The 17,549-nt window shown below is 46.2% G+C and overlaps 1 protein-coding gene and 1 pseudogene across 4 annotated transcripts in view; one reads left to right on the forward strand and one right to left on the reverse strand.

Moving 5' to 3' along the window:
* The window catches only part of Fyn (FYN proto-oncogene, Src family tyrosine kinase), a 211,453-nt gene that overhangs the window by 139,730 nt on the left and 54,174 nt on the right, over positions 1 to 17,549 (reverse strand). The window lies entirely within an intron of this gene.
* On the forward strand, positions 1,247 to 2,139 carry LOC126499044 (tubulin alpha-1 chain-like; annotated as a pseudogene).

Below are 17,549 nucleotides of genomic sequence, written 5' to 3' on the forward strand. Positions count from 1 at the left end.
GCAGGCTACTTATACCCCACATTGTAGATGAGTGATAAGTTCTAAATGAGACTCCTCATCTCTCCAGACCTGAGTTCTGTCATCTACAAAACCTAACCCTGTAACCTAACCCTGTCTCACGGGAGTCCCAAGAAGCCTCAGGGGCTCAGGGAGGTCTTCACATGGTAAGCTCACAATGCGTATCACTGGGACCGTCATTGTGTGGGTGCAAGAACCGACATGGATCCCAGGATCCCAGAGGGAAGGAGGTCTTCCTTGAAGCCCGAACAAGCATGAGGATGGGTAAGGAGTCCCTACTGCTAAGTTCCCATGATAGAAGTGTCAAGAAACTGTCCTAGTGAGACAGGGGCTGAAGCGGCGTGCACGCCACCTGAAAGCAGCTCTATTGAAAGCCCTCAATGCTTGTCCTCACCAACACGGGTGCCTCGCTGCCGTCCTCAGGGCTTAGTTCAGTAAGAGACTCAGCAACGCTTGCTGTCAGACGCTTAGGGGAAATCCCTTATCACACACTTCAAACACCATTCTTAGGAAAGATTTCAAAAACAGGTCAAAACAGCTAGGCGTGGTGGCACACCATCTTTGACCCCGGCACCTAGGAGGTAGAGGCGGGTGGATCTCTGTGAGTTTGTGTCTACAGAGTGAGCTCCAGGTGAGGGAGGGCTACCTGATAAGACAGTGCCTCTAAATAAATAAATAAACAAATAAATAAATAAAATGGTGACAGGGAACTAAAACTGAACCACTCCCTGCTCTCCTGAAGGCCCTTCCCACACTCAGGAGACACAGCACTGACCGCTCTACTTCCTTTCTCACGCCAACCACCTTAGCTACAAGCCTGTCTGTTTGCTAGTCTTTGAGCTCCTGCCACCACAGTTCATGTCTCTCCGCAGTCTCTCTCCAGTCCTTAGTGCTGCGGGTCAGCCTGTGAGAGACCTGTGGGCTGCTGTCTCGGTCAGAACTTGTTTTCAGTTGCCAGAACAAAGGCCTCATCAAGTTACTCCAGGTAAAAAGATTATTGCTCTTTTAAAAATACATTTATTGTATTTTTATACTATAACATAATTATATCTTTCCCCTTCTATTTTCTCCCTTTAATCCTCCCAATAACTTTACCTGTGGCCACTACACCATTTGGCAAAGAAATCATTGACCTTGTCTTGGACTGAACTCTCAAGCTGGCTGACCAGTGCACGGGGTCTTCAGGGCTTCTTAGTTTTCCAGAGCTCTGGTGGGGGAACTGGCTCTGGGTCCACCTCCCTGCTGAGGGAGTGGCTCTAGGCTGAAAGAAGTCCAAGCTGGAGTTCTCCATTTGCCCTGCCCCCTAGGTTTCCACTGCTATTGCTGAGTTCTGCAATTCCATTCTTACCACCCATACCTCCCTGGAGCACTATGGTTGTACCTTCATGGCAGACAAGGAGACCATCTATGACATCTGTCACAGAAACCTTGACGCTGAAAACCCAACTTACACTAACTGCCTTATTAGCTAGACTGTGTCTTCCATTACTGATTCCCTCAGATTTGATGGAGCCTTGAGTCTGACAGAATTCTAGACCAACCAGGTGCCCTATCCTCACATCCACTTCCCTCTGGCCACAGATGCCCCTGTCATTTCTGCTGAAAATGCCTACCATATGCAGCTTTCTATAGCAGTGACCACCAATGCCTGCTTTGAGTCAGTCAACGAAATGGTGAAATGTGACTCTTGCCGTGATAAATGGATGGCTTGTTGCCTGTTGCACCATGGTGATGTGGTTCCCAGAGATGTCAGTGCCACCACTGCCATCATCAAGACCAAGCGCAGCATCCAGTCTGTGGCCTGTTGTCCCACTGGTTTCAAGGCTGGCACTGACAACCAGCCTCCCACTGTGGTACTTGGTGGAGACCTGGTAAAGGTCCAGAGAGCTGTGTGCATGCCAAGCAGGACCACAGCCATTGCTATGTCCTGAGCTTGCCTAGATCATAAGTTTGACCTGAGGTATGCCAAGTGTACCTTTGAGCATTGGTTTATGGGTGAGGGTGTGGAGGAGGGAGAGATCTCTGAGGCCTGTGAGGACATGGCTGCCCTAGAAGGATGATGAGGAAGGTGGTGTGGATTCTGTTGAAGGAGAGGGTGAGGAAGAAGGAGAGGAATACTAATCCATTTTTTCAGTCCCTGGATCATGTCTAAGTCCCAGAACTTCAGCTTCAGCATTAGCTGACAGGCACTGATGCTTCTAATTATATTCATTTTGTGATCATGTGTATCTTTTCCATGTGTTCCTGTAAGGTTTCTTCCAAGATGTCTCAAAGTAAAAGCTTTAAGACAAAGAAAACAGAAAGAAAAACCAAGAAAGATTCAGAATGGATGCCTGTCTCAGAAGGTTGCACTCGGGGACTACGAGACCACCCTCCCCATTGTCCCGGGAGCAATGGTTGTGTGGACTGGCTTCAGTGGCAGCCTCCTCCAGCCAATCAAACTGCCTGAACACTTCCCAAATAACAAAGACAACAGTCATATTACTGACTATGACTGCATGATAAACAGCAGATTTGAACAATGAGTTCGGAGGAACTAAAACATTCAGAATTTTAAACTGTCTAAAATACTACACTTAATCTTCAGTCTAAGAAAACTTTTGTTGCAAATAAATAACACGATAAAACCATGTCAAAAAAGAAGAGGAGGAAGAGGAAAGACTTGGGAAACCACTCCCTTTTATTGCTGAATAATGAGATCTATACATTTGTTCTGTACAAAGTATGGCGTATGTTTAATATAGTCCCACTTCTATAAAGTATGTAGCGAGACAAACACTGGACATTTCTAGATGCTGGGATTTCAGGAAAGGAGTTTTATCCCTTTTCCATCACTGAAATTTCTTACAGTGTAATCAGTTTCCCACAAGATGATAACAGAGTGTTTATTATCTTAAGTGTCGTCAAGAGCGTGTGGCATCTTTATCTCACAGCATCGTCTAGGTTCACAAGCTGGGTACCACTATCCTTGCACACGTAGAAGCAGGCCACTCACACATGAGCAGTGGGGAGCTGGAACTCACGATTGCTGTGCTGCACATGTAGCTGGTGGAGGGGGAATCCCAACGTTTATAAAATACCAACACTACCTAGCCAAGTGGCAAGCTAAATGGAGACAATATGCTTGTTTTAACCTTGTAATATTTATATTAGTTACTCGTTAAATACCTTTGATGTTGCTGTATTTTCACAACTATAGCATCTATTTGAAAACAAACAGAAATTAATCAAATTAAGGAAATTCCATTAAATTCTAAGGGTAAATCTTTGCTAAGAAAGATTCACTACTGATCTGAAACATAATCACAGTTACCAAAGTTAAAACCAACTCCATTTAAGGTAGTGAACACATACACACATTTGCTTACAGTAACGAGTCAGGAGCTGCAATAGACAACCTTTCTTTAACTCAAACCTGACTGAGAAGGAAATAGACACAGCGACAGAAAAGCTCCCTTAAGGAGGAATACAATTAAAACTCAAAGAACTGGGACTCCAGAGATCACGTGGAGGTCGTGACTTCTGAGTAAAAGCTTCCATTCACTGGTACAGAAGCTTGCTGCTATATCCTAGAACTCAGCACAGTGCCAACTACATGATCAGAACAAAAACTAAAATTAAATTTGCCGAATGAACAGCAGCACCATATACAAATTATTAAGATACAGTTACATAACTGAATAGTATTTTTTTAAAATAGGAAGATCTAGATGATTCAGAAACTAATGTTTTATGTTGTTGTTGTTGTTGTTTTTTTAATGGGGCCAGGTGCCTCAAGAGTAACAGAACTATGCTGTCTGCTGAGGTGTGGTCTTTACTTTTTTACATTTGTTTTTTAATGCAGTGTGCTGAATAAATCTGAATTTTTTTTTCAAATGACTACAGGACCTGGAAAAGCTGCTATCGATGCACAACATGCTATTGATCTCTTTATGTAAATATCTATCTACCTGGATATGCTGTATGAAGTTTTGAAAACATTAGCTGTGCTATCGGCATTGGAAAAGTATCCCAGTTTACTGTGTTGAGTTGGCACTGTCCATAAATTAACAGCCATACTGATCTAGAAACATTCATTTTTCCCATTTTTAAAGGGTTGGTACACTGTACTAATAAACATGCCAGGTCTTGTCTAAATGGGTCTACATTACAAGATTACAGAAACTAATATTCTTTAAATAATGAAAACTTGTAATGTAAAACTATATTCCACAACCAAGAATCCACGATGCTTCATTATCTGTTCAAAATCACTTGTAAACTAACCTACAGACTTTAAGGCCCACGAAGGAAATCCTGTGACCCTGGCAGCAGATTCTCGGGGCAAAGGATGGGGTTTGGGTAATTTCTATCTTTTTCTCTGCATTTTTCAATACTGTTTAGATTTACAAACAAACGAACAGTACCCATATACTTGCTATTCAGCTGACAGTGTTCCTGTTCTTGAAGTGCTTGTCCAACCATTCAAGCTTTGGAGGGAACAGTATCAAGGTTCAGCTGACAACGAGGACAAGCTTCAGACATCATCTTCCTGGTTTCTCAAATACCGTGTGTCTGAAGCACTCTTCTCTGTGAGTTACTCCTATATACACGCCTCTAACATGCATTTTACAACAGCAGCACAGATGCACCCCATTACCACACAGCTATTAAACCAGCCTTGACACCCTGTACCGAACCGCTCCAAGTGCGGCCTTCTTCATTTCCTGGCTGACAATCACAGCCCAAGGATGACCTCCCGGGTCCTGTATCTAAATGTATTCACCATTGATAGTCTCCATCTGTCTGCTCCACACACAAAGACCTCAACTCATTGGACAAAGAAACAGTGCTCTTCTCGAAGGCTGGGTGCTTCTGAAAGTAGACAGCCTGTACGAATTAATAACCCGTGCTTTCTTATCATTCTTCTCTTTCAGTCTAAGGGAAAATGTGAGCATTGCCTGATAAACAAAAGCTAAGTGTCTCCTTACAGAGTTCATCAAGAGCAATGTGTGTCCTTCGCTGGGGTGCTAGCCTGGTTCCTACAGTGCTGGGCTGCAATTCTGGCCAGCTTCAGGCTGGCCTCTGAAACCTTGCATCCATGCACGTGTGCCCTGAAGAATCAGCCAACTGTGAGAAGGGCAGAGAGAACACAGAGGGCCTGATGACTGGCAAGTGGCCCACTCTGGGTGCTATTTATCTGAATTACTGAAGTGTGATGAAATTTACTCATGCCGGGCTGAAGCACGGAGTTCACCATGCTGAGAATAAGCTTTGTGCTTTCAATCCTGCTCAGAGATGGCAAGGTGGAGGCTAAGAGAAACAGAGAACTATTATGGCTATACACGGTCCTTCTAGCTCCTAGGTGCGGCATCAATCCAGCAAGAATGGGGGCTCCTGAGGACAGCGGTAGCTGGTGCCCAAGATGCAAACCATTCCATATGCTTGAGGCATAAGAGCATGGGGTTAATCTGATTCAACTGACTATGGCCTTGATATAAATACTTTTTCTTTTTCCTTTTTCTTTTTTTTTTTTTTAAGCTAGGGTATTACTTTGTAGCCTAGGATCTCCTGAACTAAGGGGCACAGGCTCCTCTGCTTTTCTTTCCTTCTGAAAGGTATGTTGGCATATGATAATAACCCCAAAGTATGAGTGCAAGGTTACCTTTCCACGGGAAGTGACGGATCTTTGTAATCGTGTTTGACTGATGTCAGAACCATTCATTTACAAGATGCTGGTGGACCTCTAACCCGCACTGTCTGATTCCCAGCCTACCGACACGGAGTCCTGGCTGTAGGTTGCCTCGGGGGTCTGGCTCTGTCTCAGGACCTGACCCCAAGCCCTGCTGCTGCGCCACCGCTGACTAGCTTCCTCTGATGCTGCTGGCATGTGCCTGCCCTACAAGAACTGTCTACTCGTGAGCCACAGCCATTTCCTAAGGGATAAAACAGCAAATAAACAGCACAGACCATGACCTTAAGCTGTCAGGCTGCTGGGGTTTTGTTTTGCTTTTACAAACTGTGGCATTTCTGCAGTTCTGATTTACAAGTATCACTTGACCCTTACTTTCCTCTTTTCCCATTTCTTTAACTGCCTAACTCAGTCTCCCGGACCTCCCCATTGGTGCCCACCACACCCCGCTCAGATCCCGGTTCTAGGGGTCACTCCGTCCCACGAACCTCCCCAGAGCAGCCCACCACATCCAGCTCGGACCCCAGCTCTAGGGTTCACTGAGTCCCACAGACATCCCCATTGGAGCCCACCACACCCTGTTAGGACCCTGACTCTAGGGTTCACTCAGTCCCACAGACCTCCCCACTGGAGCCCACCACACCCCACTCAGACCCTAGGTCTAGGGTTCACTCAGTCCCACAGACATCCCCATTGGAGCACACCACACTCTGCTCGGACCCCAGCTCTCTCTTACAAAGTTCACCAGCAACCAACCTCTGACCTTTAAGACTAAATGACTTCCCTCACCAGCTTGACTATGACCCTCTCTCACAGAGGCCCCGAAACCGAGAGCAAGTCAAGTGTTCCTTCTTCTCTCTTGCCGCCTGAGTCCCCTCCACCCAGCCTTGCCTCAGCAATCCTGAAGAGAAGTAAAATGAAACTTCCCAAGGAGCTGGTAAAATCCAGTACCCTCCATAAAAACGGGGTATCTGTATGGACACAGCCACCTCATTTCTTTTTTCATTGTTCATGTCATTTGAACTCTTATTCCAACCTACAATCTGGACTCAGAGTCTCCAACTAGATCACCAACTGTTTTCTAGTGACAGCGCCTGATCCTGAAAATTCCTTCCTCTCCACCCACCTCTAAAGCAAAGCTCTTGACCCACTTTCTCCAGGACCTTCACGATAGTAAACAGAGCTTCACCATGCGGTAAGCCTGAAGCAGATTTCAGTTACACACATACAAGCGCATGCACCCCTTTATCATAGCAAACAGAGCTTTACTGTGCTGTAAGCCTATGGCAGATTTCAGTTACACACATACACACGTGTGCACACACACACACACCTTCACCATAGTAAACAGAGCTTTACCGTGCTGTAAGCCTGAGGCAGATTTCAGTTACATACATACACACATGTGTGCGCACACACACACACACACACACCCCTTCACCATAGCAAACAGAGCTTCACCATGCAGTAAACCTAAGGCAGATTTCAGTCACACACATCCACGTGCATGTACGTACATGCACATGCGTGCACACAACACATACACACACACACACACACACACACACATATCACAGGCCTTTGTACATCCAGTTTCCTGTTTCTTCATTGTCAAATTTGGGCTGACTTATTTTTCAAGTTTGTGCAAGTAGGGGGTTGCATGAGCAATGATTCCATTGCACTCCTGGTAACAGCCCCACCTCCTTACTTTCTTAAATACCCAAACAAAATTTTAAAATAGTCCCACATGCTTACCCTTGGTGTCTCCTCCAGAGGGCCTGGCGACGAGAGCTTTTGAGACTACTTAAAAGCCTCATTTCAACTCAGGAGTAAGAAACGCATCCACATCTAACAAAAACAGCTTAGGGACTAAACACCCAAGTCACTTTCTTCAGCTCCTAAACCCAAGAACACTGCAAGACCATGACAGGCTGGGAAGGCATCCCCAGCTACCAGAGGACAGATGCTTTCTTTGGTTTCTTCTTTTATCAGAGCTATTAACAGCAGCAGGACACTAAATGAAAACCTCAGCAATAGACTCCCATTGTATCTGACAAGGCTCACTTCATGAACCTCAGCTATTGCCTACTGAAGGGACCCTGTTTTACCAAAGCCCTGTTTATACAACCAACCACTGTGCACTTACACTCCCTTTAAAGATAGATGATACTTTTATGAAAAATGAATTGCATACAAAAGACTTATCTGTTTTGGCAAGATGCCAAAACATAAACTCATTTAAAATATGCAAAACTAAACCACTAGATACCAATATTTTTTACAACCAAAAGAGGCGGCATCAGAACTTCTCTTTTGAATAGCAGGGTGGTTTCGATCTGCTATTGGCTACTCATTAAGATGAGGAAGACAGAATTAATTCAAAATTATTAGGAAATGGCCCTAGAAGCAGATTACCTGTAACATAATAAATATACTAATATGCTGACTATGAAGCTTAGAACATTGAAATTTAGATTGCTATATAAATTTTATACGCATAGCTAAATGGTCTAACTGAAGGGACACCACCACCGCATTCCCTCGCTGACTTGCTGAATATACAGCAGCAGGTACCCTGACAGAGGGAGATAGGCAATGACAATGCTTCAGACAGATCACAGTCCATGGAAAACAGACACATGATCATAAATGCGGCAACATGGTAAGTACTATAATTATTAAAATGCCACGCCGAGAAATAGCAACACTCGAGTAGCTGGTAGAGCACAAAGTACACAAGGTAGGGATTGGTTTATGCCAGCAGGGCCATCGCTAATTTAGAACAGTTCCACAACATGATGCTGCTTATGTTGACCTACAAACTGTATCACGGGGGAAAGGATCCGGAAAAGGAAGCACAGCAAGGGGTTAATGGTGGACTCTGAAAAGGGGGAGGGATGGTGGTTTTAAGTTTATTTTATGGACATGAGTATTTTGTCTGTATGTGTGTCTGTGCACTGTGAGCTTGCCCAGTCCTTGTGGAGGCCAGAAGAGGGTGATGAGTTCTTTGCAACTGAGTTACAGGCAGTGTTGAACTGCCCTGTGGGTGCTGGGAACTGCATCCAGGTCCTGTGCAGGGGCAAAAGGTTCTCTGACCTGCTAAGTCATCTCTTCAGCCACAAAAGGTGGGGCTTTTTCTTTTTTTAACTTCATCTACTGCTATATTATCTGATTTTTAAAAATGACTTTTGGGTCCTTGTAAAAGGACAAAAATAAATAGTCACTCAGGCAGCGTAGGAGGAGCAAAGCAGATCAAAGAGGTCGCCAAGGAAGAGTCACGGGAGCCCAAAGAGGCCGGCGCTGAGCACAGGAGCAGACCAACCACACCGCAGCCCATCTCCCTGACTGTGAGAGCCGATCTGGAACGTGGCCATACCAGTGTGACAGGCTGAGAAAACAGGATGTAAGGAATAAGCTGCAGAAGGTCACAGGCCACAGGACAGGTGACATGCTGGAGCAAGGCGAGTTGGGAACAAGTGAAACTAGCCACTGTCTCTGTCTCTGTCGTGTCCATTACAAAACTCTAATCGCGATATGTTTGTGAAGGTCAAAGAATACCTGTGGCCAGAGAGCACAGCTGTAGGTACTAAATGGAATGAGACAGCCCAGGAAACACGGCAGGCAACCAAGAGACTGGCTGGCTCTAAGATAGCAAATTGCCCCATTTTAAAAGAGACCATAAATATATTTCGTTTGTTTGTTTATGGTTTTTCAAGACAGGATTTCTTTGTGTAACAGTTCTGGTTGTCCTGGAACTCACTTTGCAGCCCAGGCCAGCCTCAAACTTGTGATACTCCTACCTCTGCCTCCTTCAGCAAATCCTACCAGCATGCTACCACAAGCTATTTTTTTTAAATATGAGATAACTTGATTTTTAAATGATGGCTCAATTTAAAAAACAAAACAAAAACAATCAATCAAACAAAAATGACAAAATTAAAGACGCACACCTTTAATCCCAGAACTCAGGAGGCAGAGATGGGGCAGATCTCTTCTGAGTTCAAGGCCAGCCTGGCCTACAGCGTGAATTCCAGGACAGCCAGGGCTACATAGAGAAGCTCTGTCTCTAAAAGCAAGCAAAAAACTCAAACAACAACAACAAAATAAATACAAAAACAAGAAGAAAATAATAGCCAAATGAATGTGTCTGTGTGTTTCCTCAGTAGTGAGACTTCCTAAAGGCTTGGGGCTGAGGAGAAAATGACAGATTAAAATATATGTTATTCCTCCGTCTTACTTTTTTAGGAAAGAAAACTTTGTACACGGCTCTTCCATACTTTTAGACAGAAGCAATACTTGAATTAAAAAGCCCCCTCATCTCCCTTTCAGGATTCAGGGCTCACAGCTCTGACCTCTTACATCATGCTAACATAGCAGACAGCTGAGGTCTGGAGTAAGCGCTAAAATATGTGTCTGGGTGGGGCTCACAATTAACCGGTAATTTTTTTTTTAAAAAAAAAGGAAAACATAAGGAAGGGCAGAAAAATCCCACAAAAATATCTGAACCTTCAAGCTGACTTTCAGTTTATCAAATTTCCTCAGGAAACAACTTCCCATTTGTAGCTGACTAATCCGACAACACGCCCAACAATTTCATTAGAATGCTATTTATAATCAGCTCAGTGTATCAATGTGCCACAGGACCTGAGAGCAAGCACATGACGTCATGGCAGGTCACTGGGAAGTGCACAGCACTGGTAACTGGAAAGGGGCTTTAGCGGAATAGCCTCTGTACAAAGTGAGACTCCTGTGTGTGTGGTCTTTAAAATCTTCACTGCGAATCCGGGAAAATGGAAAGGCATCTGTCTGAAGGTGTGTGTTTAGCAATGGCTCCTGAGCGAGCACCACAGGTCTTCACTAGACTGCCCTTCGGTCTTCGTGGTGTGTTGGGGACAAATTTGATGATAGTAAAATAGTGCCCCTACTTGCAAATGACCTTTCTGCCAGGGCAGCAAACACACTCTCAGGCACGTGGAATAGCTCCTCTCAGTATGCCAGGCTGAACTGTCTACTGGAGCCCACAAGACAGCCAGCCAGCCAGGCACCCTTGAAGAGAGCAGAGAGGCTGACTATCTAGTGAACGCTGGGAACATGGCAGCCCGATGCCCTACCCTTGCCTGTGCGCCCTGCATTCCTGCCTCTCCCTGTCCTCAACTCGCACCCAGTCCTGCTCTGGCTTATCCCCCTGCCTCAGCTGCTGCATCTTACTTGCTTTCCTCAGCACTCCGGGTTTCCCTTGGTATCTGTTTCGGTTTGCATTTAGCCATTCCCTTCTCCAGACACTACCTTTCTTCCATCTGGTCTTCCTTTCCCACCGCATTCTCTGCCCAGTGAGTGGCAGTTCTCAGCCAAGGTGTTGCTACCAAATGTGATCCAGTGCAGGTTCACTTGAGAATTCGTCCCCATCATGACCACTAATTCACAGTTAACCAGCGTGTTTGTGGGAAACCTCACAAACCTTTATCCTCACGTACTTGTGAGGAGGAACTGCCCGTACTCCGTGCACTGCAAACATTGCCTAGCTGTCCAGACCTACCATGCACTTGTTGGGGTTAGAAGGACAGAAGGAGCCCATCACCTCTGATATATTGGGACAGGGCTCCAGTTTGCTAGGATCTCTTTGAAGTGAGTTTTCAAACAAGACAAAAATTCTACTTCCTAAGGCTTTGCCTGCAGAGTTTTGTTGTTTGTTGTTGCTTTCAACTTACATGTTATGCTTCCAAGATGGGTGCTAAAATATATTCAACTGCTTCAAGGCTAGGAGCACACAGGATTTTGATCTGGCAATTGATATACTATGGAGTATCGAAGGTTTGTGTCTTTTAGCGGTCGCATCATATAGAAGAAAGATAAATGAATTTGTAGTTAGAGATCTGGGCTCCAACACCAGCATTTCTCTACCACAGAGCACTGGCCAGGTACTTCATGCCAATAACTGGAGCTATCAAGAGCTGCCACACAGCGTTTCCGTGAGGATGGAGTCCTAGAGGTGACCCAGAAGGAAGCCCAAGAACGCAGCCCTCAGCAGCTGGAAAGAAATGTGTGCAGCACAGTGAGAATTCTGGAGCTTTCCCCTGCCCACCCTTGGGGAAGATCCTTCCTGATCTTCGCTGTTTTGTGAAGTAGACTCAGAGAAGTGGTAGGCAAGTGAGCCACGCTTAGGAAAGTTTGGGGGACACACGTAAGAGTTGGAATGTGTGGGTAAAGCGGGAGGAACCAAGAGAGACGTGACCTGCTGTAGATTCTGTATCCTACTACGGCACTGAGAAATCCAGTAAACAATTGGTTGTTTTGGATCCCTAGACTATACAGCACTTTTATACTTATTATAAAATGATATGGAAGGGCTGTAAGTGAGTATTCTGCCCATTTTTAAAAATTAATCAGATATTGTGGGGGTGGAAGTGATCCACAGGCAAAAAGAAAGGGGGGTGAAACCCTGCCTCCCAGCCTGGTGGGAGGACCTGGGGAGGTGCAGGAAGGTGGCCTCCAGCAGCTGGAGGCTGGAGGCCAGGCCCAGTTCCCACCTTGACTCACTGGCTCTGGTGAGTCATGAGCATCTCTGTTTCAGTTTCTCCCTTGATCACAGGACAGGAGGACCACATCATCACAGCACCCATGTTAGCCTTTAAAAACTGGCTTGGAAAAATGCCAAGAGCCAAGTCCTCCCTGCTTCGGCTTCTACCACAGCTTAGGCAGTAATATCATGCATATGTGTGCATGGATTTATACATCTAGATGTGTTGGCACATGCGAGAACACACACATACACACATAAACACACTTTGGAGGTAATCCTGCACACAGCTTTCTAAAAATCACCTGATTTGACATCTATGCCCAAACAACCCTGAATCTAAAGTAGATTTTTTTTCCTGAAAACCCCAAAGGAAAGGCCATGCGCCTATGTGTACCACATGCCTGCATGTACCATACACCTGCGTGCCCCATACACCTGCATGCCCCATATACCTCTGCGTGTACCATACACCTGCGTGTACCATACACCTGCGTGCCCCATATACCTCTGCGTGTACCATACACCTGCGTGTACCATACACCTGCGTGCCCCATACACCTGTGTGCCCCATACACCTGCACGCCCCATACACCTGCGTGCACCATACACCTGCATGTACCATACACCTACCTGTGTGTCCTATATACCTCTGCGTGTACCATACACCTGCGTGCACCATACACCTGCATGCATTCTCCATTTCCCTTCCTGGGGTACCTGACATTCGTGCAAGACAGATGACCTCCTTGCCCAGCCTTATCCCCTGCCTCATCCATCTCCCTTCTTCATCTAGGCTAAGTTCACTTATTCACCCTGCACACCCAGAACAGCACCTTGCTCATACCAGCCACTTTGGTAAAAGTCACAAACTCGTGACAATAGAAGGGGCCTCTTAGGGCTGTGCAGGGATGAGAAAACAGGCTCGTGGAAGATCCTCACTGGAGTCTACACTTTGCACCTTGCACTTTGTCTCAATGCTTCCGTAGACACCTCTGATCCTGGGGCAACAGAGAACCTGGGTGTGCGGGGCCACTGAAACAGCCAGCTCTGAACTCACTTGAAGCAAAGGAGTCCGAGAATAAACCCTAGCCTTTATTCAGGGAACAGCGAAGCCCAAAGAATAATGATAGCTCTGCGTAAGTGGCAGCTTTCACCTAAAGATCTCAGGACTTATGAGGGTGATGTGGGATTTCCGTCTGTGTGCTATGACTACCATTGATTAATAAAGAACTGCTTTGAGCCTATGACAGGGAAGAAAAGAACTAGGTGGGGAAAACTAAACTGAATGCTGGGAAAAAGGAGGAGGAGTCAGAGAGAAGCCATGGAGCCAATAGACACTTGGAACTTTACCCTGTAAGCCACAGCCACCTGGCAATACACAGATTAATGTTAAACTAATATGTAAGAGTCAATAAGAAGCTATAGCTAATGGGCCAAGCAGTGGTTTAATTAATACAGTTTCTGTGTTTAGTATTCCAGGGCTAAGCGGCCAGGAACCAACAAGCAGCTTCCTTACTACTACAAGAGGCCCTCACTCCACACTGTGAGGTGAGGTGTAATTATCTGTTCTTAGTCACGTGGGTTAAGAACATGGGTGCTCCTTGACCTCACCGCAGGCTGATCTGAAGACACTCTGGGGCCATGAGTCCTCCTCACAGTTTTCCCCCCGTCCTTATCAACACCAAAAGCAGCTCTACAGAGCGGTTACAGCGACAGGAATTTATCTTCTCTTAGGTGCCCCTACAACTGCAGCAGCCCACGCCGATTGAGGGTGCAGAGAAACGACAGCACTGGGAGCTGGGTTGTGCCATCTCTCCTGCCAGATCACCAGAGCCTGCGATTTCCTGAGCTTGTCCTAGAGAAAGGACAGCCACAGGCACATTTGACCTGGAAGCTTTGCCTACCCACACAATTACAGCGCTCCCAATCATTCCCCGGTTATTTAAGACCTACACTGCAGGCCGATTAGAGGGAGGTACGAAGGCAAGCCCTGCAGAGGAGTCCATGAGACCCGGCCAGACAACATTCTTCCTTCTTTGGGCTGATGAGGAAACGGTGGATCTGAAGCTGAGAGCTCACCGCCAAGCTACCCAACCCCTGTTCTCACAGGCAGGACGGCTCATCCTCTTTCACAACCCTGACCGAGATGGTAACAGGCTAAATGGCAGAGACCAAGTAAAAGAAGGCAGTCCCACAAGGCTCACCTTTCCCCATGCAGAGCCCACGGCCCTGCTCTCTCTTGTCATAGCCAGCTGGGCATTCTGTGAGCTCCAGTCTCGGGGACTATTTGCAGATCTTCTACTCAAGCCAGGAGCATCATGACCCAGATCCTTAGCCTGTCTCCTCAGGTGCTGGCCCCTTGGAATGGGTGGGGATTTTTACTAAGCTTGAGATGACCCAAGGTTTTTTTCAGACACCTTCTGTCTATATCAATCATGTGAAAAATAAATTTAAGAGACCTGTGTATAAAACATGGCAGACAACTGCAGAGTCCCAAATATTTACAAACAGTTACTATAGTGTCATGGTTTGAATATGAGATGTCTTCCAAAAGCTCCTGCTTTGAACGCCCAGGCCCCAGCTGGTGGTGCTATTTTGTGAGGTTCTCGAAACTTTAGGAGGTTAGATCTTCTAAGCAGTCAGATACCAATAAGCTCAGCAAAGAAGGGGAAAGAACTACAGCCTGTGTGTGCATTAAAACAAAAGGGGAAACCAGGAGTCAGAAAGTCAAGGCTAAGAAGCTGACTTTACTGCTGTCTGACCTTGGACGAGTCTTTGGGTTACTGGCTTGAGGCTTGCTTAGCTGTCAGAATGAAGTGGTCGGAGATGACCCTGAAGGTTTCTCCCAGCTGTATAAGTCTATGAGATATTGAGACAGACAAGCTTTGGGAATTTACTCAACCCCCTCCTCAGATATTTAGGGGTGGACTCTGTGCCCGGCTGGGTGCTGAGAGGAGGAACAAACTGAAGTCTCTGTACTCTCAGGTTAGCCAGGAGGCAGTCGCCGCCTCAGTATCCGGAGGACGCTGCCCATGCAGGGCAGCCAGGGCTTATCTCCTGGTTCTCTTGATATCCCTCCTCTCAGATTTCTACAAGTGTTCCAGAACTGTATTGATCCACTGGCCCAATGGAGTCAAGCGGACAACAGTAGGGGATAGCTGCTGAGTGGGCAGAGCTGAAGACCTCCAAAGGTCAAGGATGCTAGGACCATCTCCTGCAGAGCTCAAGGGCTTCTAACGGCACAAAGTGTCAGGTACCCAAGCACTGCCGGTTGGCAGGCTGGCAACCTGCCTGAAGATCCTCTTAGATGGGCGGTGTAGCAGCAGCGTGTACAGATGGGGGATAAGAGTTCCTGGAAACTGGCTGGTGGGAAGGGGAAAGCTCTGCATCTGCTGTAGACAGTGACAGAGACCCAGCGGAGATGTCAAGGAGGTGGGAAGCAAGACAACACACACAAGAAAGACTTGGCTGGCAATGCAAGACAGGATGAGGGCTGTGAACAGGTGTTCAGGGATGGGAGTCCAGGTACCAGGAGACTGGGACAGGACAGGGGCTGAAGGCCTGCACAAGGCAGCGCTGGCAGCACAGGGGGCAGAAGTGAGAGAGCCGTCAGAGCAGCACAGCACAAGAGGCCATCAGGCATGCCTTGGAGACTGGGCAGAGGGGGAAGTTCATGACTGTCCAGCAAGATTGAGGAAGTAATACAGTATTCTGGAAATCAGTGGTAGTGGAAACGAATGTGCTTCTGTCATATTAAAACTGGAAATTAAGATAACTGGGTAAAAGTGTCCAACTTGTTGGCAGGCAGGCTTCTGGGAGAAGAGGTGATGGGGCACTCAGCACAGATTTGTACAGTGTGCTTTTCTAGAATGGATTTCTATCTTCTGCTCTTGAACGGGCATTCAGGGGGTCCAGGTGCTTTTTCAAAGAGGTATTTGGCATTTGTGCTTGGACATTTTCTCTTCTATTTGCTTGGAAAATCTGCTTTGTTACAATATAGTAAGATTAATGTGCTAAGCTGGTCATGGAGGTGCATGCATTTAGTCTCAGTACTCGGGAGGCAGAGACAGGCAGATCTCTTGAGTTCGAGGCCAGCCTGGCCTACCGGGGGAGTTCCAACCAGGGCTATGCAGAGAAACCCTGTCTTGAAAAACAAAAAACCAATCAAACAAAAAGCTGTACTAAAACTACTTATCACCAAACTTAAAAACCATGGATGAGCTCGATACCTGCTATCTTATCAAAGACAGTTGGCATTGCCAAATATTTAATTCAGAAATTTTAAAATTAAAATGTTAAAAAAAATCATACCTTTCTTGGATAGGGTCTTGCTATATTGTCTAAACTGCCCTTAAATTTGAGATCCTTGCTCAGTCTCCACAGTGATGGGATTACAGGTATATACCCCCATGCCCCATGCTCCTTTTAAAAAGCACATTTAAAACCTTCCAAGTATAGGATCCTTGTAAACGCCAGCATACATGGCCTTTCCCCACCTGGGTCTGCCAGTATTTACAGCTAGGTCAAAGACTTTGCCAGGACCAGCCTGGAGCTACTTCCAACAGGCACAATCTTTCAGTGCCCCAACATGACGCGATCAAGTAGACTGTGCAGTGATGATAAACGTGACATGCCTGTTACTATAAATACGTATAACATAGTCTCCCAACCCACTTAATTACTTCTCGTGTAAAGCTGTGCAATTAACAAAACTGTCTGAATTCTGAAAATGGGAAAAGCCCTCCTGTCTCTCTTCGGTAGTTTTACAATCCTAACAATAGACTTAACGAAACCTTTTAAAAAGAGAGACGATTATATCAATGACGGAGGCATGTAAAAATTCATCACAGAGATCCTCATGCTGCCTGACGGGTTGAATGCGTCATCGTACCCTAGAGGGGAGGAAGAATAAAGAGCAATCACAACCTTCTGAGGGAATACTGTGGGCCCAAGATGTGCCTGTCTTCACCCGTCACTGGGGACTATGCCCGCACCAGAAGCTGGAGAGGGATGTGTGCAGTCTATCAGGTAACTGGGAGACGGCCAGGGGAACTCTGCCTGTGGAACATGAGCTGATGCTACACATCCTTTTCCTGAGGAATGAAATCATCAAGCAGTTGATACAACATTTCCCCCAGAAAACACAACAACCCGAAGTCTACTTCCTGGAGAGCTGCCTGGGGCTGCTAGAATCCGCTGCATCCGAGAGTCTCAGGGACTGGTCTGTCTGCAGCTCCTATCCCTACACTGTGGTTGGCCTCATACTAATGCGGGCTGGTGTAGGGCCATGAAATCCAGGCTTTGAGGAACTGTGGCCTTGGACATGAAGATACTATTCCC

The sequence above is a fragment of the Alexandromys fortis genome, unplaced genomic scaffold (assembly GCF_014885135.2).
Source record: "Alexandromys fortis isolate MF-2015 unplaced genomic scaffold, M_Fortis_MF-2015_v1.1 scaffold_14, whole genome shotgun sequence".
In the NCBI taxonomy this organism is placed as follows: Eukaryota; Metazoa; Chordata; class Mammalia; order Rodentia; family Cricetidae; genus Alexandromys; species Alexandromys fortis.